Source organism: Salmo salar, chromosome 06 (genome assembly GCF_965601325.2).
Source record: "Salmo salar chromosome 06, fSalSal1, whole genome shotgun sequence".
NCBI classification, from domain to species: domain Eukaryota; kingdom Metazoa; phylum Chordata; class Actinopteri; order Salmoniformes; family Salmonidae; genus Salmo; species Salmo salar.
The window spans coordinates 40,009,197-40,036,664 of record NC_138296.1 but is presented as its reverse complement, the minus strand read 5'-3'; positions in this window follow the sequence as shown (position 1 = coordinate 40,036,664).

Genomic DNA, 27,468 nt, shown 5'->3' with positions numbered 1-27,468 from the left:
ACAGCGCCAGCGATAAAATTATAATTAAGCGAGGCATCAAAGAGGACAACCCACCTGCCCGGATTCGGTTGGGTCATTATAATTTAAAACAATGCATTCTAAAAGAAATCACACACGCCTCGCATGCATGCCTTTGATGAGTTTAGGCCATTAGTCTCAGAATCATATTTTCATTCAGGTAAAATGCAAGTATAACATTGTGGTGTTTTCCCAAAGCCTTTCTCAGACCCCCTCCTAGCCCCAGTGTCCCTTCTCATCACTTTACCAGAATAAGGCCTTTCAAGCTGATCTTCAGTAGCAGACCCAATCCTTCCAACACCCAACATCACAGATCTGCTCTCTCCAGCTTTCTGTCTTCAGTCTCATCGAACCAGCCTCCTCCAGACAATATTTTGTAATGAGGTGCGTACTGGCGGCAGAGAAGTCAGGCGCAGGAGAGCGAAAACTGATTTACTGATCTACTGCAGTACTACACTTCAAAGCCATCACAGAGTAAACTCAGAGAAAATGTCAAAATCAGCCACTCTCTAGAAAGAAAGATTTACATTTACATTACATTTACATTTAAGTCATTTAGCAGACGCTCTTATCCAGAGCGACTTACAAAATGGTGCATTCACCTTATGATATCCAGTGGAATAACCACTTTACAATAGTGCATCTAAATCTTTTAAGGGGGGGTTAGAAGGATTACTTTATCCTATCCTAGGTATTCCTTAAAGAGGTGGGGTTTCAGGTGTCTCCGGAAGGTGGTGATTGACTCCGCTGTCCTGGCGTCGTGAGGGAGCTTGTTCCACCATTGGGGTGCCAGAGCAGCGAACAGTTTTGACTGGGCTGAGCGGGAACTGTGCTTCCTCAGAGGTAGGGGGGCCAGCAGGCCAGTGGTGGATGAACGCAGTGCCCTTGTTTGGGTGTAGGGCCTGATCAGAGCCTGAAGGTATGGAGGTGCCGTTCCCTTCACAGCTCCGTAGGCAATCACCATGGTCTTGTAGCGGATGCGAGCTTCAACTGGAAGCCAGTGGAGAGAGCGGAGGAGCGGGGTGACGTGAGAGAACTTGGGAAGGTTGAACACCAGACGGGCTGCGGCGTTCTGGATGAGTTGTAGGGGTTTAATGGCACAGGCAGGGAGCCCAGCCAACAGCGAGTTGCAGTAATCCAGACGGGAGATGACAAGTGCCTGGATTAGGACCTGCGCCGCTTCCTGTGTGAGGCAGGGTCGTACTCTGCGAATGTTGTAGAGCATGAACCTACAGGATCGGGTCACCGCCTTGATGTTAGTGGAGAACGACAGGGTGTTGTCCAGGATCACGCCAAGGTTCTTAGCACTCTGGGAGGAGGACACAAGGGAGTTGTCAACCGTGATGGCGAGATCATGGAAGGGGCAGTCCTTCCCCGGGAGGAAGAGCAGCTCCGTCTTGCCGAGGTTCAGCTTGAGCTGGTGATCCGTCATCCACACTGATATGTCTGACAGACATGCAGAGATGCGATTCGCCGCCTGGTTATCAGAAGGGGGAAAGGAGAAGATTAATTGTGTGTCGTCTGCATAGCAATGATAGGAGAGACCATGTGAGGATATGACAGAGCCAAGTGACTTGGTGTATAGCGAGAATAGGAGAGGGCCTAGAACAGAGCCCTGGGGGACACCAGTGGTGAGAGCGCATGGTGCGGAGACAGATTCTCGCCACGCCACCTGGTAGGAGCGACCTGTCAGGTAGGATGCAATCCAAGCGTGGGCCGCGCCGGAGATGCCCAACTCGGAGAGGGTGGAGAGGAGGATCTGATGGTTCACAGTATCAAAGGCAGCAGATAGGTCTAGAAGGATGAGAGCAGAGGAGAGAGAGTTAGCTTTAGCAGTGCGGAGAGCCTCCGTGACACAGAGAAGAGCAGTCTCAGTTGAATGCCCAGTCTTGAAACCTGACTGATTAGGATCAAGAAGGTCATTCTGAGAGAGATAGCAGGAGAGCTGGCCAAGGACGGCACGTTCAAGAGTTAAGATGAGTTATGAAGTTCAGAATGTTTGATGTGATTGTTGGAATTAGGTTGTCATTAGGCCTGGGAATTGCCAGGGACCTCACGATACAATATTATCACGATACTTAGGTGCCGATTCTATATGTATTGCGATTCGATATTCCTAACATATTGCTCACCATACACTGAGTGTTAAAAACATTATGAACAGCTACTCTTACCATGACATAGTGTCACATCTGCTCCTGCAACGCCCTCTACTGCTCATCCTGTGTCTCCTTGACCTGCCGCCACTCCCCCAGTACTCTCTCCCTCTCCCTATCGCTCTGTGTGTGTGTGTGTGTGTGTGTGTGTGTGTGTGTGTGTGTGTGTGTGTGTGTGTGTGTGTGTGTGTGTGTGTGTGTGTGTGTGTGTGTGTGTGTGTGTGTGTGTGTGTGTGTGTGTGATTATGTGGGCGGAGACAGGTGTGCTGGAGTCAGAGCAGATCCCCACCAGCTGCAACCTGTTCCATAATCAAGACCTCTACAAATACACAGCTCTGCCACTTCCACGTTGCCAGAATGGAATCTCTGCTCATTCTGCCCGCTTTGACTCTGGTCCCTGTCTCCAGTCCCACATGTCGTCATCCTGCTACTCTGTCCTGGATTCCCCACACTAGTACTCCCTTGGATTCCCCTCCGGACCTGCTTACCCTGTCTCAACCCCTCTCGCTCCAGCCTCAGCCTCGGCACCTGGTTTCCAGCAACCCGCCCAAGCTTCCCCTGACCTGCACTCCATCTCCCCCCTGTGTTTCAATAAATACATTGGTTACTTCATCCCAGTCTCCTTGTCTGAGTCTGCTCTTGGGTTCCCCTGTTCCACTCTGCGTAACACATAGACTGACCTGAAAGCTATGATCCCTTATTGATGTCACTTGTTAAAACCTCTTGAGCATCTGATCCCGTTAGCGGGATCAAAATCCAGCGAAAAATCATATCGCCAATTAGCATTAAAAAATTATCATAATTTTTTACAAAAATTAAAAATATTTTTTTTTTTTTTTTATAGATACACCTCTCCTGAATCGACCCACGTCGTCCGATTTCAAAAAGGTTTTACAGGAAAAGCAAATCATTAGATTATATTAGATGAGTCCATCGTAAAAAGCAGCTTCATAGCCATTTTCCGACCAACCACTTCCATCACATATTATCAATAAACAGCTAAATGTAGCACTAACCTTTTACAAACTTCATCAGATGGCACCCCTAGGACATCATGTTATACAATGCATGCATTCTTTTGTTCAATAAAGGTCATATTTATATATAAAAACAGCATTTTACATCTCTGTCTGACGTTGACTACCTAATTTCCCCTCAAAAGCGTCCCGGTAAACAATGCTACGTTTCAATAAATTGCTATACTATAACGATTTTTTAAATGTATATTGTCAATCTAACATTTATAGATGAATATCTCTTGAGAACACCCGTCATACCAGATTTTAAATTAACTTTACTGGGTAATCACACTTTGCGATAAAAGGAGATGCGATACTCAGAAAATCAGCTAATATACAGTGCTCGGCGCCATCTTGGATGCAACAGTATGAACCATCTCATCTTCAATAATATTGTCAATAATCGCCTACCTTTAGTTGTCTTCATCAGAAAGCATCCCAGGTCCACAACAGATGTATTTTCGGTCAAAAAGTCCATACTTCACGTTCCATTAGCCTGATGTTGGTAGCGCGTCCTATGGCTCTCTCCAAACGCAGCTCTGCACTTCATACTGAAAGCAATCCTCGCGCATGTAGGTTCGTTCAAACATGTCAAACGTTGTATAAAATAAATGTTCAGGGCCACTAACACCAAGAGAGCCAATAAGATTCGAGGGGGATGATTTCACTGCCTTTAAAACCGTTTCCAAAGGTGGGGGCAGACATGGCCGCCGGCGTCATAATGGTGATGGCCCATCCCCTGTGACCAATTTCAAACTCCTGTCATTCACTGAGTTTTGACTCTATAAGGCTCAAACCACTGTGAAAGGACTGGCGACATCTAGTGGAAGCAATAGGAAGTGCCAAAATATTCCTAAACCCCTGTGTTTTTCAATGGGATAGGTTAGAACTCAATACAACACATCAGGTATCCACTTCCTGTCAGAAAATGTCTCAGGGTTTTGCCTGCCAAATGAGTTCTGTTATACTCACAGACACCATTCAAACAGTTTTAGAAACTTTAGAGTGTTTTCTATCCATATATAATAAGTATATGCATGCCCTATCTTCTGAGTTTGATTAGTAGGCCGTTGAAAATGGGAACGATTTTTTTTCAAAATGCGCTGTGGCGCCCCCTATCCTAGGGTATCCTCAAGAGGTTAAATCCACTTCAATCAGTGTAGATGAAGGGGAGGAGACAGGTTAAAGAAAAATGTTTATACCTTGAGACAATTGAGACATGGATTGTGTATGTGTGCCATTCAGAGGGTGAATGGGAAAGACAAAAGATTTAAGTCCCTTTGAAAGGAGTATGGTAATAGCTGCCAGGCACACCGGTTTGTGTCAAGAACTGCAATGCTGCTGGGTTTTTCATGCTCAACAGTTTCCTGTGTGTATCGAGAATGGTCCACACCCAAAGGACATCCAGCCAACTTGACACAACTGTGGGAAGCATTAGAGTCAACATGGGCCAGTGTCATGAGAATGAAAATGAAAATGAGTTTTGATCAGTCAAGGAAATAAAAGTGCTGAAAACAAATTGGCTCCCTATTTAAAAAAAAAAGGAGAAATACCTATGAAGGAAAAATAGAGTTTTGTTGCTGGTACAGTCAACTAGGGCAAAAATAATATTGCGACACTTTCAAAACGATACAATATATGGTAAAAAATGATATCCCGATATGTAACTATAGATTTTTTGCACTAGTTGTCATGGTAGTCACAGAAGACTGCAAACAAGTTATATTCCATAGAATTAGAATCAATCAGTTCTGATGCTATGATCACCTCTCCTTTATGACATCATGGATTTTCCATGATTATAACAGGTTGATAGATACGGGATCAAGTTTTTTCCCTTCACAAGTACCATCTCACAAGTTCAGCACAAGCATGAGATGTTATAAAATTGTAACAATAAAAATATTACACGTGGAAAAAATCCATTCTTGACACAGATGGGAACTATGAATCCTAACAGTCAGCATAAAACCCAGGAGAGCCCTGTAGTTCTCCCCGGCTGCCTCTGGTCATGGTAGGACAGGAGAGCCCTGTAGTTCTCCCCGGCTGCCTCTGGTCATGGTAGGGCAGGAGAGCCCTGTAGTTCTCCCCGGCTGCCTCTGGTCATGGTAGGACAGGAGAGCCCTGTAGTTCTCCCCGGCTGCCTCTGGTCATGGTAGGACAGGAGAGCTCTGTAGTTCTCCCCGGCTGCCTCTGGTCATGGTAGGACAGGAGAGCCCTGTAGTTGTCCCCGGCTACCTCTGGTCATGGTAGGGCAGGAGAGCCCTGTAGTTCTCCCCGGCTGCCTCTGGTCATGGTAGGGCAGGAGAGCCCTGTAGTTTCACCCCGGCTGCCTCTGGTCATGGTAGGGCAGGAGAGCCCTGTAGTTCTCCCCGGCTGCCTCTGGTCATGGTAGGACAGGAGAGCCCTGTAGTTCTCCCCGGCTGCCTCTGGTCATGGTAGGACAGGAGAGCTCTGTAGTTCTCCCCGGCTGCCTCTGGTCATGGTAGGACAGGAGAGCCCTGTAATTCTCCCCGGCTACCTCTGGTCATGGTAGGGCAGGAGAGCCCTGTAGTTCTCCCCGGCTGCCTCTGGTCATGGTAGGGCAGGAGAGCCCTGTAGTTCTCCCCGGCTGCCTCTGGTCATGGTAGGGCAGGAGAGGCCACTGGGCCATGAGGACAAACACAAAGAGTCGCTCTGAGCCCCACTGTCTATCACACACATGCACGTCAAATCAAATCAAATGTTATTTGTCACATACACGTGATTGTCACATACACTGCGACCTGTATGCTCTAGTCGGCTGGCCCTCGCTACATATTCGTCGCCAGACCCACTGGCTCCAGGTCATCTATAAGTCTATGCTTGGTAAAGCTCTGCCTTATCTCAGCTCACTGGTCACGATAACAACACCCACCCGTAGCACGCGCTCCAGCAGGTGTATCTCACTGGTCATCCCCAAAGCCAACACCTACTTTGGCCGCCTTTCCTTCCAGTTCTCTGCTGCCAATGACTGGAATGAATTGCAAAAATCGCTGAAGCTGGAGACTTATATTTCCCCTCACTAACTTTAAACATCAGCTATCTAAACAGCTAACCGACCACTGCTGCTGTACATAGCCCATCTGTAAATAGCCCATCCAATCTACCTACCTCATCCCCATATTGTTTTTATTTACTTTTCTGCTCCTTTGCACACCAGTATTTCTACTTGCACATCATCATCTGCACGTCTATTCATTTGTTAAATTGTAATTACTGTATATAGACTTTTTTTTCCAATTGCGTTATTGACTGTATGCTTGTTTATTCCATGTGTAACTCTGTGTTGTTGTTTGTGTCGCACTGCTTTGCTTTGTCTTGGCCAGGTCGCAATTGTAAATGAGAACTTGTTCTCAACTAGCCTACCTGGTTAAATAAAGGTAAAATAAAATAAAATAAATAAATAAATAAAACAAATTGTAGATGTCATTGCGGGTGCTTCTAGCTCCGACAGTGCTGTAATATCTAACAAGTAATATCTAACAAATTACACAACATATACCCAATACATACTAATCTAAGTAGGAATGAATTAAGACTATATACAGATGGACGAACGATGTCAGAGCGGAACAGACTAAGATACAGTAGAATAGTATAGAAAACAGTATATACATATGAGATGAGTAATGCAAGATATGTAAACACACACATGCACGTACATGCAGTTCTGTTCATCTACATCACTCCACTGTGCTCTAATCTCATACAAACTCCTGAGGGTCACCCATTCAATGAGACATGGCGAATAGGTCATCCCTCCTTCCCCAAACTGTTGAATGAGCAGGAGGTCTGTTCAGAGCCAGAATCATCAAATTATTCAGGTATGGGAAATACAAAAGGAATTCTGGCCCATTCTGGTCAGCCCGTCCAACATGTGACGACAAACAAAAGTTGTTTAACAGAGACAGAACGGGTATTGTCATTATGACAACATGGTTGTTGTTGTCCTGTCTGCCCCTCTCTCTCCTCACGGGGAAAATAAACAATTTAGTAGGAATTTCCAGACGGAGGACAAACTGAGCCAACCACCATATCGCTCTGTTCCGCTCCTTCCCTTTCTCCAAAGCCCCATGTCCACTACCAGTCACTGTGAAACGTGTGATTGTGATTAGAGGGCCCAGTCTCTGTTCTACAATTATCACTCTGCTCATAGAGATAGAGGCAGATTTCTTATTGTACCAGACTGGGAGGGGGTAACCCGACCTGCTGGCGCCGCCCTACTGGTGACACATGATCCACTTGTTTTTCTTAAGGACACACTGGGGCTAAATTGCAGTGATCCTCCCCCTACTCTGAACTGAAGCATTCCCCATGCTATAGGTTTTTGCTGCTAGACACCGAAACTCAGATATCTGTGAAAAGCAGAGAGCCAACAAGCGGAGACAGGTGTAGATAATCAAACAGGTACACACACACGCATACTACCTGCCTTACTCTCTCTGACTGAGAGCCAAAAACACACCCATTTCACCTGCCAAGTTTCACCCTTCTTAATAATTTCCTAAAGTTCTTTAGAAGTCCTCCACTCCCTAACTCCCACCCATTCAGCTTCGGGGAAGGTTAAGGGGGAAGGTGTGTGTCTCTATGTTAGCTGGTGCCGCAATCTTTAATGTTAAGGAAGTCTAAAGGTTTTGCTCGCCTGAGGTAGAATACTTCATGATTAACTGCAGACCATACTATTTCCCTCACTCAACAAGCTGTATAGGGCCATAAGCAGACAAGAAAATGCACATCCAGTGGCTTTCCTAGTGGCCAGTGACTTTAATGCAGGGAAACTGAAATCTATCTTACCTCAATTTTACCAGCATGTCACCTGTGTAACTACAGGCAAAAAAAGTCTAGACCACCTTTAACGCCACACACAGAGATGCATTCAAAACTCTCCCTCTCCCTCCATTTGGCAAAGCTGACCATAACTCTATCCTCCTGATTCCTGCTTACAAGCAAAAACTCAAACAGGAAGTGGTCAGATGAAGCGAATGGTAGCATACAGGACTGTTTCACTAGCACAGACTGGATTATACTCCGGCATTCATCCGAAAACATTGAGGAGACCACCATAGTCCCTATGCCCAAGAATGCCAAGGTAACTTGTCTAAATGACTATCGCCCCACAGAACTCACATCTGCAGCCATGAAATGCTTTAAAAGGATGGTCATTGGTCACATCAACACCATCATCACAGACACCCTGGACGAACTCCAATTCGCATACCACCCCAACATATCTCCAAATCTCTATTGCACTCCACATTGACCTCTCACACCTAGACAAGAGGAACACCTACATAAAAATGTTGTTCATTGACTATAGCTCAGCACTCAACACCATAAGCTCATCACTAAGGACCCTGGGAGTGAACACCTCCCTCTGCAACTGGATCCTAGACTTCCTGATGGGCCGCCCCTAGATGGTGAGGGTAGGCAACAACACATCCGCCACACTGACCCTCAACACTGGGTCCCCTCAGAGGTGCGTGCTTAGTCCCCTCTTGTACTCCCTGTTCATCCACGACTGCGTGGCCGCGCACGTCTCCAACACCATCATTAAGTTTGCTGACGACACCACGGTGGTAGACCTGATCACCAACGACGATGAGACAACTTATAGGGAGGAGGTCAGTGACTTGGTTGTGTGGTGCCAGGCCAACCACCCCTTTGTCAGCAAGACAAAGGAGCTGATCAGGGACTACAGGAAATGGAGGGTTGTAGTTGAGCAGGTCGAGAGCTTCAATTTCCTCGGTTTCCACATCACTAAGAAATTATTATGGTCCACACACACCAACACAGTCGTGAAGAAGGCACAACAACTCATGGGCCCTTAGATCCTCAAAAAGTTCTACAGCTGCACCATTGAGAGCATCTTGACTGTCTATATCCCCGCTTGATAAGGCATCTGCTTGGCATCTGACCGCAAGGCGCTACAGGGGGTAGTGCGTACAGCCCAGTACATAACTGGGGCCAAGCTCCCTGCCATCCAGGTACTCTATACCAGGAGGTGTCAGAGGAAGGCCCTAAAAATGGTCAAAGACTCTAGCCACTCAAGTTATAGACCATTCTCTCTGCTACCACATGGCAAGCGGTACCGGTGCACTAAGTCTGGAAGAAAAAGGACCCTGAACAGCTTCTCCCCCGAAGCTATAAGACTGCTAAATAATTAACTTAATAGCTACCCGGTGCATTGACTCTTTTTGCACCAACTCTTGACTCATCATATATGCTGCTGCTACTGTTTAATATCTATCCTGTAGCCTAGTCACTTTATCCATACCTATATATACATATCTACCTCAATTACCTCATACCCCTGCACATTGACACGGTAGTGGTACCCCGTGTATATAGCCAAGTTATCATTACTCATTGTGTATTTATTCCTGATGTTAATATTTGTATATTATTTCTCTCTTTTTTCTCTCTGCATTGTCAGGAAGTAAACATTTCACTGTTAGTCTAGACCTGTTGTTTACGAAGCATGTGACTAATAAACATAGATTTGATTCATTCAATTCTAGTGCTATTCAGATTCGCTAGCCTGTACTTGTATCTTTGTAGGCCGCATGTGCTGCACTGGAATTGCATGTCCTCTCCCAACTTTATCATGGTTTGAACGAGGTGTGTAATTCAAATCCATATAATACAGTATAATAAAATACAGTATAGTAATACAGTTCACACTTAAAAAGATTAGCTACTGGAGCTAGTTTCATGTATATACCAAAGAGAGCATATAGCTAGCTACATCTATGGGTTTTATGTATTGTTGTTGTGCGTAATGTGCAGTAGCCTATATCATATATGTTATTGGATAATGGCACAATCATTTGGGCTTTTTTGGACTTGGGCTCATTAAATGTATTTAATGTCTGGCTCATCAGGCTTCAATTTTCGATCAAAGCTCTAATCAAATCCAAACACAGGCCTATTTATATGCTTTATATTCTTTTGAATTACACTTCCGGTTTTGGCGGGAAATACCGGGTTACGCGGGAGAAAAGTGATGGAACATTTGTAAAATACCTGAACATATTCAACCCTAACACCCACCCTATCCCTGTCTAACAGTAATCCACACAGTAACATCCAAATCCAAGATGACGTAGCAGTCAGACGTCTTTTGTCCTCGTCTTGTTGTGTCCCGTGTATATATCTTTTTATATCTTTTTTCTATGCATATATTTTTATATTTTCTTAACCTCAACTTCAACATACTCTCCTGCAATCCGCCTCACCCAATGTGGTATGGATCTGCTATTTTCTTTACTTTTGAACTGGAACCCCCAACAGCAGCTAGCCAGCTAATTAGCTACTAGCTAGTAGTAGCTAATTACAGCGTGACTCAAACCAGAGCAAATCGGACGTATTTTTCTCCATATCTCCAGATTTCTACCGCAAGCGCCGAACCTTTTCACCTGGATCATCGCAGCTAGCTAGCTGCTATCCGAGCGGCCACTCCTGGCTAACGTCTCTGTCCCGAAGCAAGAACCAATTAGCCTGGAGCGAGCGTTTGCTAGGCCCATCTCCCGGCTAGCCAAAGAGGTCCATCAGCCACTCCTTGGGCTACAATACCTATTTTGCCAATTGGCCTTGACCCTTTTTACTGCCGACACGGATCCCCACCGACCCATCACAACTGGACTACCGACATAATTCGTACGAGGGTTTTTTTCAACTGGCTCCTCCGTCGCGACGTCTCCTGAATGCCAATTTGCCATCCTGCTAGCGCAGGCCACTAGCTGTCTAGAGCATATCGGACTGTTAGCTGAAGAGACCCATCGGACAAATTCTTTGGCCACTATACCTATTTTGCCAATTGGTCTGGACCCTTTTACCACACGGAGCCCTGCTGATCCATGACGACTGGTCTGCCGACGTAACAGCACAATGGGGCTACAACAAACTTATTCCGTCGCGACGTCCCTCTAAGGCCCTTCTGCTAGCTTGCTAGCCCCGGCCCACTAGCTGTCTGAATCGCTGTGTCTCCGGCCCGCCGAGCTACTCACTGGACCCCTATGATCACTTGGCTACGCATGCCTCTCCCTAATGTCAATATGCCTTGTCCATTGCTGTTTTGGTTAGTAATTATTGCCTTATTTCACTGTAGAGCCTCTAGCCCTGCTCAATATGCCTTAATTAACCCTTTAGTTCCACCTCCTACACATGCAGTGACCTCACCTGGTTTAAATGATGTTTCTAGAGACAATATCTCTCTCATCGTCACTCAATGCATAGGTTTACCTCCACTGTATTCATATCCTATCATACCTTTGTCTGTACATTATGCCTTGAATCTATTCTACCCTGCCCAGAAACCTGCTCCTTTTACTCTCTGTTCCGAACGTACTAGAAGACCAGTTCTTATAGCCTTTAGCTGTAACCTTATCCTACTCCTCCTCTGTTCCTCTGGTGATGTAGAGGTTAATCCAGGCCCTGCAGTGCCTAGCTCCACTCCCATTCCCCAGGCGCTCTCATTTGTTGACTTCTGTAAACATAAAAGCCTTGGTTTCATGCATGTTAACATTAGAAGCCTCCACCCTACGTTTGTTTTATTCACTGCTTTAGCACACTCTGCCAACCCGGATGTCCTAGCCATGTATGAATCCTGGCTTAGGAAGACCACCAAAAACCCTGAAATTTCCATCCCTAACTATAACATTTTCCGACAAGGTAGAACTTCCAAAGGGGGCAGAGTTGCAATCTACTGCAGAGATTTGAGTTCTGTCTTACTATCCAGGTCTGTACCCAAACAATTCGAGCTTCTACTGTTAAAAATCCACCTTTCCAGTAACAAGTCTCTCACCGTTGCCGTTTGCTATAGACCACCTTCTGCCCCCAGCTGTGCCCTGGACACCATATGTGAATTGATTGCCCCCCATCTATCTTCAGAGCTCGTGCTGTTAGGTGACCTAAACTGGGACATGTTTAACACCCTGGCCATCCTACAATCTAAGCTTGATGCCCTCAATCTCACACAAATTATCAGTGAACCTACCAGGTACAACCTCAAATCCGTAAACACAGGCGCCCTCATAGATATCATCCTAACCAACCTGCCCTCCAAATACACCTCTGCTGTCTTCAACCAGGATCTCAGCAATCACTGCCTCATTGCCTGCGTCCGTAATGGGTCTGCGGTCAAACGACCACCCCTGATCTCTGTCAAACGCTCCCTAAAACACTTCAGCGAGCAGGCCTTTCTAATTGACCTGGCCCGGGTATCCTGGAAGGATATTAACCTCATTCCGTCAGTAGAGCATACCTGGTTATTCCTTAAAAGTGCTTTCCTCACCATCTTAAATAAGCATGCCCTATTCAAAAAATGTAGAACCAGCAACAGATATAGCCCTTGGTTCACTCCGGACCTGACTGCCCTTGACCAGCACAAAAACATGCTGTGGCGTTCTGCATTAGCATCGAATAGCCCCCGCGTTATGCAACTTTTCAGGGAAGTTAGGAACCAATATACACAGGCAGTTAGGAAAGCAAAGGCTAGCTTTTTCAAACAGAAATTTGCATCCTGTAGCACAAACTCCAAAAGTTCTGGGACACTGTAAAGTCCATGGAGAATAAGAGCACCTCCTCCCAGCTGCCCACTGCACTAAGGCTAGGAAACACTGTCACCACCAATAAATCTGCGATAATTGAGAATTTCAATAAGCATTTTTCTACAGCTGGCCATCTTTCCACCTGGCTACCCCTACCCCGGTTAACAGCCCTGCACCCCCCACAGTAACTTGCCCAAGCCTCCCCCATTTCTCCTTCATCCAAATCCAGATAGCTGATGTTCTGAAAGTGCTGCAAAATCTGAACCACTACAAACCAGCCGGGCTAGACAATCTGGACCCTCTCTTTCTAAAATGATCCACCAAAATTGTTGCAACTCCTATTACTAGCCTGTTCAACCTCTCTTTTGTATCGTCTGAGATCCCCAAATATTGGAAAGCTGCAACGGTCATCCCCCTCTTCATAGGGAGAGACACTTTAGATCCAAACAGCTACAGACCTATATCTATCCTACCCTGCCTTTCTAAGGTCTTCGAAAGCCAAGTTAACAAACCGATCACCGACCATTTCGAATCACACCGTACCTTCTCCGCTATGCAATCTGGTTTCCGAGCTGGCCATGGGTGCACCTCAGCCACACTCAAGGTCCTAAATGATATCATAACTCCATCTATAAGAGACATTACTGTGCAGCTGTATTCATCGACCTGGCCAAGGCTTTAGACTCTGTCAATCACCACATTCTTATCGGCAGACTCAACAGCCTTGGTTTCTCAAAAAGACTGCCTCGTCTGGTTCACCAACTACTTCTCAGAGTTCAGTGTGTCAAATCGGAGGGCCTGTTGTCCGGACCTCTGGCAGTCTCTATGGGGGTGCCACAGGGTTAAATTCTCGGGCTGACTCTTTTCTCTGTATACATTAATGATGTCACTCTTGCTGCTGGTGATTCTCTGATCCACCTCTACGCAGACGACACCATTCTGTATACTTCTGGCCCTTTTTTGGACACTGTGTTAACCAACCTCCAGACGAGCTTCAATGCCATACAACTCTCCTTCCGTGGCCTCCAACTGCTCTTAAATGCAAGCAAAACTAAATGCATGCTCTTCAACCGATCACTGCCCACACCTGCCCGCCCGTCCAGCATCACTACTCTGGACAGTTCTGACTTAGAATATGTGGACAACTACAAATACCTAGGTGTCTGGTTAGACTGCAAACTCTCCTTCCAGACTCACATTAAACATCTCCAATCCAAAATTAAATCTAGAATCGGCTTCCTATTTTGCAACAAAGCATCCTTCACTCATGCTGCCAAACATATCCTTGTAAAACTGACTATCCTACCGATCCTTGACGGCAATGTCATCTACAAAAAACCCTCCAACACTCTACTCAGCAAATTGGATGCAGTCTATCACAGTGCCATCCGTTTTGTCACCAAAGCCCCATATACTTCCCACCACTGCGATCTGTATGGTCTCGTTGGCTGGCACTCGCTTCATAGTCATCGCCAAACCCACTGGCTCCAGGTCATCTATAAGTCTTAGCTTGGTAAAGCCCCGCCTTATCTCAGCTCACTGGTCACCATAGCAGCACCCACCCGTAGCACTCGCTCCAGCAGGTATATTTCACTGGTCACCCCCAAAGCCAATTCCTGCTTCGGCCGCCTTTGCTTCCAGTTCTCTGCTGCCAATGACTGGAATGAACTGCAAAAATCTCTGAAGCTGGAGACTCATATCTCCCTCACTAGCTTTAAGCACCAGATGTCAGAGCAGCTCACAGATCACTGCACCTGTACATAGCCCATCTGTAAATAGCCCATCCAACTACCTCATCCCCATACTGTTACTTATTTAATTTATTTTCCTCCTTTGCACCCCAGTATCTCTACTTGCACACTCATCTTCTGCACATCTATCACTCCAGTGTTTAATTGCTATATTGTAATTATTTTGCCTCTATGGCCTATTTATTGCCTTACCTCCCTTATCCTACCTCATTTGCACACACTGTATATAGACTTTTTCTATTGTATTATTGACTGTATGTTTGTTTATTCCATGTGTAACTCTGTGTTGTTGTTTGTGTCACACTGCTTTGCTTTATCTTGGCCAGGTCGCAGTTGTAAATGAGAACTTGTTCTCAACTAGCCTACCTGGTTAAATAAATGTGAAATAAAGTAAATAAAAATCATACTCTCCATCTCATCACTCTGTTTTCACCCCCCCCCCCCCAGTGATGATTATCCTCTTTCATAATTTCCCAGGATTACTCAGTGTTTGTCTTTTATTGAGTCAGCAGATTGTGAATCCCCTGCCAGCGTGTGTGTCATCGTTAAAGGTCATCGTTAAAGACCATTTAAACACCAACTCAGCATGAGCCAGTCTCAATGATGTCACCACTCACAGACACAGGCAGGATGACTCAAGTACCGTGGAGAGAGAGAGGGGAGGCAGGAAGAGGGAGAGCGGGAGGAGGAGGAAGGGAGAAGAGAGGGAGAGCGTAGGAGAGGCAGGAGGGGTGAGGGAGGTGATAGAGGGAGTGGAGAGGGAAGAAGGGGGAGAAAGAGAAAGAAAGACAGACAGATACAGAGACAAAGAGAGAGACTGGCCTTATGTAAGAGACAGAGACCTCATGGCTAAGTCTGTATATCAGTACGAACATTGAGCTCCGTCAATGCCTGGCAACGCTGGCCATGTCCCTGCTCCTCCAATACACTGGATCTGCCATAAGTCTCTGGACAGGACACACACACGACTTCCTGTCTCTCAGTGCTGCATTGCATCTGATCCTATCCCCATAGAGAGGGTGGGGGTGCTGCTCTGGTGATGCCAGCAGAGCCACTCTCAGACCACAGAGCTCACAGCATTGTTTATTCAGCTTGGGTGCAATCACGTCTTGGCTGCCGGATGAAAAGGAATACCATTCACAATGTTATTTCATAAATATATAATCATGACATTGGCATAAATAGAAGCAAACAGACACATGCAAAGACAAACATACACACACACACACACACACACACACACACACACACACACACACACCGCAACACGCAACCCCCCCCCCCCCAAGATAATGCTCAGTATTCATGTATTCACCCAGACATTCTCCACAAAACAAAAAGAATGCCAACATCTATTGACCATGACAAGATGCAAGCAGATTTGGTCCCCAGTGAAGAGAGATGTCTTTGTTGGTTATCTCCGTTGGAGAGACGCCTCCGTTTGGCTCAGCCTAATCAGAACACAAACACGCCTCTGTCATCTGGCTCTCAGCCCTCACCCTCTCTGACACACACACACAGCGAAACATAACGGGAACAGCTTTCTCTCCTCTCGTCACCACATTTTCCTTTCCCCCTCTCCTCCCGTTTATTCTCTCATCTAACTCTTTCTTCTCTTCTCTGTCGGCCTCAGCATTCCCTGTCCTCCATTCATCTCTATTATGTCATAACATTCAGTTGGTAATCTTTTCCTATCCTCTTCTCTTTTCCACATTTCTTCTTCTGTTTCCTTTTCTTCCCTCTGTCCTCTATCTCATCTAGTCTTAGAATGTCTCTGTCTCTCCCCAGGGCAGCAGCATAAGGGCTGGTATACATTAGCTGTGCTTCTCTCTCTCTGTAGTGCACACAGGGCAGGCAGGCAGCAGGCTGATTTCAGTTGCTGGAGAGAATAGCTATAGCTGGGAATAAGCAAAGCCGATCCCTGTGGGACCAGAGTTCCACTGAGTCCTCTCTGAATAAGAGGTGTTCACATCCTGCTCATCAATCCCCTCACTTCTGACAAACAGAGGCACAATACCCAGGGACATTGGTGGAAGGGTGTGTGAGAGAGAGAGAGAGAGAGAGAGAGAGAGAGAGAGAGAGAGAGAGAGAGAGAGAGAGAGAGAGAGAGAGAGAGAGAGGAGAGAAACAGAGAAAGACAAAAACAAACAAGAGACTCAGATTGTGTTGGATAGCCTGTGAGAATAGCCCTAATGTATGTGTGCTGAGGAATCTGCGAGCCAGAGCCACTTGTTGCTGTGTGTCCTGTATTATGAGAGAGCCTAGACATTTCCCCAGTGCCTGGTCTGTTCCCTGGGCTGCAGTAGAAAGACTGGGCTGTGCCCTGAGAGGGAGGTCACCAGTCAGCAGTGCCCTGAGCAGCGGGCAGGACCCCACCACTCATGTGACCAGCCCACTTCCCTTGACATCCGCCAGGGAGAGAATACATCGAGTTGTGTGTTTGGAGTTTTGCTACGATGGGAAAAGCATCCCTCGGAATGTGACTTTGAGAGGGACGTAGGGGGCTGAGGGCTGGTACGGGGGCCTCGACTTTCTCAACAGAAGTGCTCTCCTCTTGAGACTGAAAAAAGGTCAAGGGTCAGAGCTGCAACAGTGCCCACTCTCTATTTTTCTCTATGTCTAACAAAACCCACAGCTGATGGAAGCAGAAAGAGAGGCCTCAGGCCACTACTGGACACAGAAGCTACACATGGCAGGCCGCTACTGAACAAGCCTCTCACAACCCCTTCCCCACCAAAACACTGTTCCTATGCATTCCATCCTGAGCTGTGACAAGGACTCTCCTGTCTGTCTGTCTGTCTGTCTGTCTGTCTGTCTGTCTGTCTGTCTGTCTGTCTGTCTGTCTGTCTGTCTGTCTGTCTGTCTGTCTGTCTGTCTGTCTGTCTGTCTGTCTGTCTGTCTGTCTGTCCATGTGACATCTGTCATCACACTTTTATTGTTCAGACATGTTTTCATTCATCTTGCCTTGAAGTATGACACCTGACGACTAATGGCAATTTCCTGTCACCTGAAACTATTTGTAGGAACATGTAAACAAAACAACGCTGCCTATACTGTGATAATGAATGGCCACAGGATGTGATGTAAGCAGCTGTCATGTGTCTTGTCCTATTATGTATGTTCTCTTTTATGTCCTTTTCTATTGTCTTACAGTTCTGTCTCTTGTTGCCTGAGATTAGTATCTGTTAGTCCAGCGTTTTGAAGCCAAATACCCACTGAACCAGCCAGGGCAGATCAAACAACTCATTTTTGCCTTTATTCCATTTCAAAATCAACATGGACAAGAGTACTTTCCTTTTGTGAGAACCTACAGGATGACTGTTGGAATCAAAGACTAAACACTGTATGTACAGCAATCCAGTCCCCCACAATACCTTGAGCCTCTCATGGTATTGTTTATGAAACCATCTATCTTGACCTCCATACTCCCCTCCCTCCCTCTCCCTCTCCCCTTGCAACACAAGCCCACACAGGAAAATAATAAACAGATGAGGCTGGATGGTATGGGAAAGGCTCCAAGCCCCAGTGTCAGGCAGCAGCAGCAAGGTAGAGAGAGAAAGACCCATCCCTGTTCTGGTTCCCAGGCTCTCTCTCTCTGGAACGGGAAGAGCAGGGAGAGAGGGCAAGCCCTAGCCTGACTCTACACACACTCAGTCAATCCCACAACAGCAGAACCAGAAAAACCTGCCGGCACACACCGTTCGTTACCTGTCATTCATACACACATACAAACACACACCCTATACGCAAGACAAACCCACACATACTCCGCTGTCCCGTTATGATGTACAGTTGTATGCTGTAAATGCAAATAGATATAAGGTTATATATTCGTACACACAGCTTTCATTCAGTTTTGCTGCCTTGTGTAATGTCGCTATGTTTTCTTGTGCAACACGCTCCTCTGTGGGTCAGTACTATAGCTGTTTGTGCTTGGATGCACTCTGGCACAGTTGGGTAATCTTGGAAAGAGCTGGATTCTCCCAGGCTTGTGGGCTCAGACCTGGGCCAGAATAATCTGCAGGGGAGCACAGACAATTAACCACACTTTTACACACATATACATATACACATACACATACACACATACACACGCTCACACACACACATACACTGAGTTGTGGATGTCGATTAAGGCAGCCCTCCGCACCTCTCTGATTCAGAGGGGTTGGGTTAAATGCAGAAAACACATTTCAGTTGAATGCATTCAGTTGTACAACTGACTAGGTATCCCCCTTTCCCTTTCCCTTTATACCAAACGTTAGGAACACCTTCCTAATATTGAGTTGAACCCCCTTTTGCCCTCAGAACAGCCTGAATTCATCGGGGCATGGACTACAAGGTGTCGAAAGTCAACAAGGGATGCTGGCCCATGTTGACTCCAATGCTTTTCACAGTTGTGTCAAGTTGGCTGGATGTCCTTTGGGTGGTGAACCATTCTTGATACACACGGGAAACTGTGGAGCGTGAAAAACCCAGCAGCATTGAAGTTCTTGACACACTCAAACTGGATTGTCTGGCACCACCTATTAGGGCTCCTGAGTGGCACAGCGGTCTAAGGCACTGTATCTCAGTGCTAGAGGCATCACTACAGACACCCTGGTTCAAATCCAGGCTGTATCACAACTGGCTGTTATTGGGAGTCCCATAGGGCGGTGCACAATTGGCCTAGGTTTGGCCGGTGTAGGCTGTCATTGTAAAGAAGAATTTGTTCTTAACTGACTTGCATCGTTTACAAACATTTACTACAATACCCTGTTCAAAGGCACTTCAATATTTTGTCTTGGCCATTCACTCTCTGAATGACACACATACACAATCTATGTCTAAATTGTCTCAAGGCTTAAAAATCGTTCTTTAACCGGTTGTCACGCTGGCATAAATGATTCGGGAGACAGGCGCAGGAATGCGTAATAGGGTTTTTATTAAGCCCAAATTACGGCGTGCCGTAAAACACAGGGTAGAAACCAAAAACAAAAGAGAGAGGAGTACCTCGAATAAATAACACACGCGCACAATGATTATCACACGGGACGAGACCCGTAATCATCTGCGCAATCCACAAGAGCACGAAAGCCCAAACACACAGCACAGGTACTCACACGCACCAATGGACATTGTAACAATAATCGAACAGCCCAATGGAAACCAAAGTGCACACTTATACAAATACAATCAGTGGGATTAGGGGTCAGGTGTGCACAATGAAAGTTCCAGAGGGACCCGTGACATATGTCTCCTCCCCTTCATCTACACTGATTGAAGTGGATTTAACCAGTGACATCAATAAGGGATCATAGCTTTCACCTGGATTCACCTGGTCAGTGTATGTCATGGAAAGAGCAGGTGTACTTAATGTTTTGTATACTCAGCGTATATGCGCTCTCTCACACACACACACACACACACACACACACACACACACACACACACACACACACACACACACACATTCACGAACACTGACGCACACAGCGCACACACACATCCAAACGTGTGAACACATACAGTGCATTCAGAAAGTATTCAGACGCCTTGACTTTTTACATATTTTGTTACAGCCTTACAGCCTCTAAAATGTATTTTTTTTAAAAAACGGTTCTAACCTTTTGCAAATGTATTAATCAAAATAATAATAATAATATCACATTTGCATAAGTATTCAGACCCTTTACTCAGTACTTTGTTGAAGCATCTTTGGCAGCGATTACAGCCTCGAGTCTTCTTGGGTATGACGCTTGGCACACCTGTATTTGGGGAGTTTATCCCATTCTTCTCTGCAGATGCTCCCAAGCTCTGTCAGGTTGGATGGGGAGCGTCGCTGCACAGCTATTTTCAGGTCTCTCCAGAGATGTTCGATCAGGTTCAAATCCGGGCTCTGGCTGGACCACTCAAGGACATTCAGAGACTTGTCCCGAAGCCACTTCTGTGTTGTCTTGGCTGTGTGCTTAGGGTCATTGTTCTGTTGGAAGGAGAACCTTCGCCCCAGTCTGTGGTCCTGAATGCTCTGGAGCAGGTTTTCATCAAGGATCTCTCTGTACTTTCCTCCGTTCATCTTTCCCTTGATGCTGCCACCACCATGCTTCACTGTAGGGATGGTGCCATGTTTTCTCCAGATGTGATGCTTGACATTCAGGCCAAAGAGTTCAATCTTGGTTTCATCAGACCAGAGAATCTTGTTTCTCATGAGTCCTTGAGGTGCCTTTTGGCAAACTCCAAGCGGGCTGTCATGGGCCTTTTACTGAGGAGTGGCTTCTGTCTGGCCACTCTGTCATAAAGGCCTGATTGGTGGAGTGCTGCAGAGATGATTGTCCTTCTGGAAGGTTCTCCCATCTCCACAGAGGAACTCTGGAGCTCAGTCAGAGTGACTTGGTTACCTCCCTGACCAAGGCCCTTCTCCCCTGATTGCTCAGTTTGGCCAGGCGGCCAGCTCTAGGAAGAGTCTTGGTGGTTCCAAACGTCTTCCATTTAAGAATGATGGAGGCTACCATGTTCTTGGGGACCATCAATGCTGCAGAATTGCTTTGGTACTCTTCCCGAGATCTGTGCCTCGACACACTCAGTTGAATTTACCACAGATGGACTCCAATCAAGTTGTGGAAACATCTCAAGTATGATCAATTGAAACAGAATGCACCTGAGCTCATTTTCGAGTCTCATAGCAAAGGGCCTGAATGCTAATATAAATAAGCTATTTCTGTTTTGTATTTGTAATACATTTGCAAAAATTTCTAAAAACCTGTTTTCACTTTGTCATTATGGGGAATTGTCTGTAGATTGATGAGGGGAAAAAATAATTTAATCCATTTTAGAATAAGGCTGTAACGTAACAACATTTTGAAAAAGTCAAGGGGTCTGAATACTCTCCGAATGATCTGTATGTCATCACCCTGTAACGTTTACTAGGCTTCTGGGTGATATAAAATGAGATCTAGATGCACTGTATGCTCGTTCACACACACACACACACACACACACACACACACACACACACACACACACACACACACACACACACACACACACACACACACACACACACACACACACACACACACACACACACACACACACACACACACACACACACACACACGCGCATGCACGCACGCACAGACAGACAGACAGACAGATACACACTCTCTCTCTCTACTGTCACAGTGTTGGCTCACACAGAATCTTTGACACTCTGGAACATCGAGATCTCATGACATCAAAAACAACCTCCTCATTCACACCCAAGGCCAGGAACACAGGCCCCGCTCCGCACTGCTCAAACACACAGACAAAAGTACTGGCTTCAACTCCCTTTCTCTCTTCCTCTTTCTGGTCTGGCAGAGTCGCCTCACGCAAATTAAACACAGATCTCCCATAGATTTGCAGATTGACAGCTGGTGCTACATGCCAGCACTTCCAAACGTCCAGGGGTCCACAAAGCCAGCAACACAAGATTATCCTGCCTGACTCTCTTCAACAGCCAGGGAACTCATTCAGTTGGCGCTCAACACTTTCTCTCTCCGTTGGCTTTCCTTTTCTTCACGTCGTCTCCTGTATCTAGCAGGCTTTGGCAGTGACAAACAAACAGATGAATTAAGCGGGGCTGGTAATGGTTGTGACAGCGCTGACGTCAGACACACAGCCTACTAGGTCTTGAATGAATCACAGAGAGCAGGGCGGGGGACTGGGTGGGCGTTGTCCACACATGTACACACACACACACACAGACACACACTGGGCTAGGCCTGCTGCAGACAGCCTTGTTAGTCTCTGTGTTGTGTCTGTGTGCACTAAAACACTGCTTAATGTTGTTGGGGGTGCTAACCAGACTACAGTGAAGTACATTATGCACTGACTGATGAATGCAAGGCTGTCTGATGCTTGTCCCTGTGTGTGAATGTGTTTTCGTGTCTGTTTCTCTCTTCTGTTTAAAGGGGGTCAGGGAGAAATGTCGGGTGCTGCCTTCCCATTGGCCATTAACCAGTGAGTATGGATGTCATTGTGCTTTACTAAGAGGATAATGCTGTCATCATGCTCCACGTTTCTCTCCAGGGGATAAAATACTACTATACACCTACTATTAAGACAAACTGATTATAATTGTGGGTTATAATCTGTGACTGTCTATCTGTCTGACTGATTGTCTGCCTGTCGGTCTCTGTGTGTCTGTGCCTGTGTCCCTGCGTGCAAGTGTGTGTTAGTCATACGTTGTGAACATGTGGAAGCAGGGCCATGCTCCATCTGATGATCAGACTACCAGGAGCCACTTCATCCACAGAGACCCAGAACAAAGAGCCCAACAAAGCATGATCCCCACACAGTCTCTGCTATGCTACAGCCCTAATGCACTGCACCACAACTCCCTGCCTCTCAGTGTGTGTGTGTGTGTGTGTGTGTGTGTGTGTGTGTGTGTGTGTGTGTGTGTGTGTGTGTGTGTGTGTGTGTGTGTGTGTGTGTGTGTGTGTGTGTGTGGGGGACGTGTTTAATTATTCTTGTGGGGACCAGAAGTCCTATTTTTTTTAATTGGACCAAATGGGGACATGCTTTTAGTCCCCACAAGGTCAAATGCTATTTCTAGGGGGTTTAGGGTTAAGGTTAGAATTAGAATTAGTGTTAGGGTTAGAATTACGTTAAGGGATATGGTTTGGAGCTAGGGTTAGTTTTAGGGTTAGGAACTAAGGTTAGGTTTAGGGTTAAGGTTAGGTTTTTGGGTTAAGATTAGTGTTAGGGTTAGGGGAAGAGTACAGGCTAGGGAAAATATGATTTTGAATCGGACTGAATTGTGTGTTCCCACAAGGTTAGCTGTCCAAGACTGTGTGTGTGACAGAACGGCACTAAGAAGAAACACAAAGGCAAAAAAGAAAATGTCCAGAAGCCACAGTGAAATGGTCCCTTTAGTGGGTGTGGTGTGGTGTGGAGGGGATGGGGGTAGCAGGGACAGGCCTTGTATGGTGAAAGGACAAAGACGTCCCCTCTCATTCCTCTAGCCTTACTGAAGGTTATTTTTGAGGCATTCTGAACTCTCCCACGCAGGCACCAAAATGTTGGGGTTAGTTCATTTATTATCTTTTGATGTTTGCCCGTCTAATGAAGCCCCAGAGGGACTTGTGGAGTTGTTCTTGGCCCTCCAGGCAGATGAGAATAGGAGGGAGGGGTGTGTGTGTGTGTGTGTGTGTGTGTGTGTGTGTGTGTGTGTGTGTGTGTGTGTGTGTGTGTGTGTGTGTGTGTGTGTGTGTGTGTGTGTGTGTGTGTGTGTGTGTGTGTGTGTGTGTGGACGGCAGCCTGAACAGTCAATGCATATGTCAATCACTGCAAGGACCTTTGCTAATGTGATCATCCTGGGTATGACCGCACCCCAGTGGTACCTATGACCCTGTGCCAGGCGAAGGTGTGTCGGTATCGGCCCTACCTCTCTCAGTGAGAGAGCAGGGTGTCTGATGGGAGCATGACCTGTCCCTGCCTGTTCAGACTGGCCCACCCTTCTACCCTGGCTGTGTGATTTATGTCTCTGTTCATGCTTTCAGAGGAATAGCAGGGGAATAACAGGCAGGGGAATGGGAGGCCAGACCCAGTAGCGTGGGAGAGACCCTGGGGAGAGAGACAGCCAGAGCCCTCCCAGCCTCTGGAGCACAGCAGGGCCAACAGAGGGGAAGTGGTCTGACTCTTTATACGTGCACCCTCACATAGAACAGTACGGGCACACACACACACACACACACACACACACACACACACACACAGACACACACACACACACACACAGACACACACACACACACACACACACACACACACACACACACACACACACACATGATGTCTGTTAACATGAAGTAGCTAGGAGGACAACTTTGAACTGGGAGACGGGAGAAAAAGCTCAATGGCTTGATATGCTGTAGCTGATATTTCTCCCCATGAAAATACAATGAAAGCAGTGATTCATTCTGTCATTGGTCTGGTGAAAGCCCGTTTCCGTGTCCTATTTCTTCCAAGCCACGTTTCACAATGCATGATGTTGTATTTATCTGTGGTCCCGAGACGGTTAGTCTTTATACCACGATGGTGCTGCCACTGTTTTCCTAGTCGGCTGTCCTGACTATTGCACAAGTCAACCGACTTATCCAGTGGGGAAACCGAAGGTACTTATGAGTATTAGCTAATCTCGTCTCTTAGATACTGAACTGTACAACAATAAATCAATACGGTTCAATTCCATATTACATGTCAGTCACTTTCACTGCACCTCTCAAAAACAAATGGAACCATGCCCAGAAAGCTCTTCAAAGGAAATACCTCTAAACCACCACAGGCCCACTCACCTCATTTTTATATTTGAATACGCCATCATTTCTCTCCTCGTACGGGCTCAGATGTCATGTTGATGTAGTGTGTGTTATTGTAGCGTGCGTGGACAACTTGGGCGCAGAAAGATGAATGGGTCACGGAGGGCCCGACGAAAATGAGTTACGGACCATGACATACATTATTAAATATTTCTGTTTCAGCACGGCGCTCAACTATTGTGTGTTCTTTTAAGGTCCAGCCGAACGAGACTGGGGCTTTCAGCAGCGCTGGGGTGTGACAGACATCATGGCCGATGCTGGTGACTAGATGGCCTCTCTCTGTGCTTCACTCTGAGGTCTAGCAGTCCAATACTCTAGTGAGTCAGACACACACACTGGGCTTGCAGTGTGGTAAACACACACTGGCCCTAAAATCACTTAGGTTTCCTTGTCAGGAACTCCTTCCCCAAGTCATTAGTCATTTGGGGTACTATTGAGCTACGTTGTTGACTAGGCTAAGTTTGCAGCGGTACATAGCTTTACAGACACACTGAACAGCTGCATACTGCTCTTTGTTGTTGTCAAAAGACCATGGAGCCCTGCTCTTTCAGTGGATCTGTAGTGTCTGAAACCAAACTTTTGGCGTGCAGCTGTGTCGCCTGCTTTCCCTCTGTACATGAAAGTCCAGAGCAGGAGGCAGGGAGCTGCCCACACACCTTCCAGGCCCCTGATGAGGGCCCTGAACACGCTAGTAGAGATAAGAGTCATTAGACTGCAGCAGCATCCTCTCATCTCACTGGTCTAAAGCTTTTATCACACAGGCCTCGGTGAATGGGCCTGCCTGTCTGCCTGCATGGCTTCTGTGGGAGTGAAACAATAACACATCTCACGCCTCGTGCCCGTCTCTGGGCCTGGGATGAGTATGAGGGAGAATCTGTTAGAGTGTCTCACAGAGATCAAGTTCCCCAGAGCACTATTAGATGAGGAAGAGGAGGGAGACATGAGAAAAAAAACTCGTAGCGGCAAGATGGGACACGCACTGTTGATCCATCAAGTAAGGGCACATAGTAAAACTACATGTGATATGTTACATTACAAAACCTAACCACAGCCACACTCCCAGATCAATTACGACTTACACAACTTAGAGTAATAACCCATATTTCGCCAGTCTATCCCCCAGCTACCACTAAATGCAGCATCCAGTTTTACTCAACACACAAAACCGCTCTTTATACAGTAAACTGATTCCACTTCCCTCCATTCTCTGCTGCCTGAACTGTGTTGGGCCACATCGTTCCTGGCGTCCTCACCACTCAGAGCTTCCACAGAAAGTGACCTCACGAAGCAGATCTATTTCATTCTGGGGTTGAAGAGAAGCGCACATGTCCTGAGGGACGAGGCCCTTGAACTCTGTAGTGGAATACGCCAGGACTGCCAGCCAGGACTCTGTCTCCTCTCTGCCTGCCTGTACTGCTCTCCCTCCGTCTGACTGCATCAGACCAGTTCTGCTCTCTCTCTCAACTCTCTTCCTCTCTCTTTCCCCTTTCTCTCTGTATGTCTCTCTCTCTCCCCCCCCCCCCTTTTCTCTCCTCTCTGCCCAGAATGTTTGTTTTCTTACTGAGAACTTCAACTCTGTGCAGGGTCCCATACCCCTCCCCGTTCTCAAACAGAGAAATGTCTGCTCACTCTCCTAGTAATACTGTATGGTTATAAGAGGTAAATGGTAGGTGAACTCTGAAATGAGTAGGAATTTCTCTTTCACAAGAGGGCTCTGAGTTCCAGGGGAAAAGAGGGGGTTGTGGAGGGTTTGTACCAATTCCCAGAGTTTACGGCCCCCATTAGACTTATAAGTGTGTGTGAGTGTGTGTGTGTGTGTGTGTGTGTGTGTGTGTGTGTGTGTGTGTGTGTGTGGGGGGGGTAACAGAAACACGTATGGTTGCAATTTGAAGATGCTTTTTTTAGTCACTCTTATGTGGGAAGTCAAAGTCATTGAGCCAGGGGCATCTGTTGGAAGAGAGGGAAGGGGAAGTTTACATCTCCTAGTGAAATGTTCTTACTTTCAGCGGAGGAGGGGGGGGGGGGGGGCTGCTATGGTTTTGGGGAGGCCATTGGTTTGCTGAAAGTTGGGAGGGAATGCTTATTTACATTACATTGATTCATTCTGTCAGAGTAAAGAAAGAGCCACACAGAGTTAATCTCCAGGAAACGGAACAGGCAAGCCACACCACATGCAGCGGCTCTGTAATGTGGGAATCCAGAACCACATGACGCTGTAAAAGCTGGAGCAAGGCCTGGAACAGAACTACAGATTACAGTTTAACCAGGGGGTAAGAGTTAGTTGGAAGTTTGAGAGATTCAGTGTGTGTTTGTGAGTGTGTGTGTATACACGTGTAAGTGTGTGTGTGTGTGTGCTTGAGGTAGTACATGTGACCGTATGTGTGTGTACTCATGCGTGCATGCGTGTCCATGTGCCTGTGTGTGTGTGTTGGTGCAGAAGTTGAGTCTTGCTCCGTCTCTGGTTCCCAGAGCCCAGGCCAGCTGGATATGGCCTCCTAGCAGCACAGCTGCCCTCCTAACTGATTAGAGCTTGCTGGCACTCTGCACTGGTCAACATCATGTTCTAGTACTCAGTCTGAACATCAAGACATTTTGTGCTATTATCAATTTACATT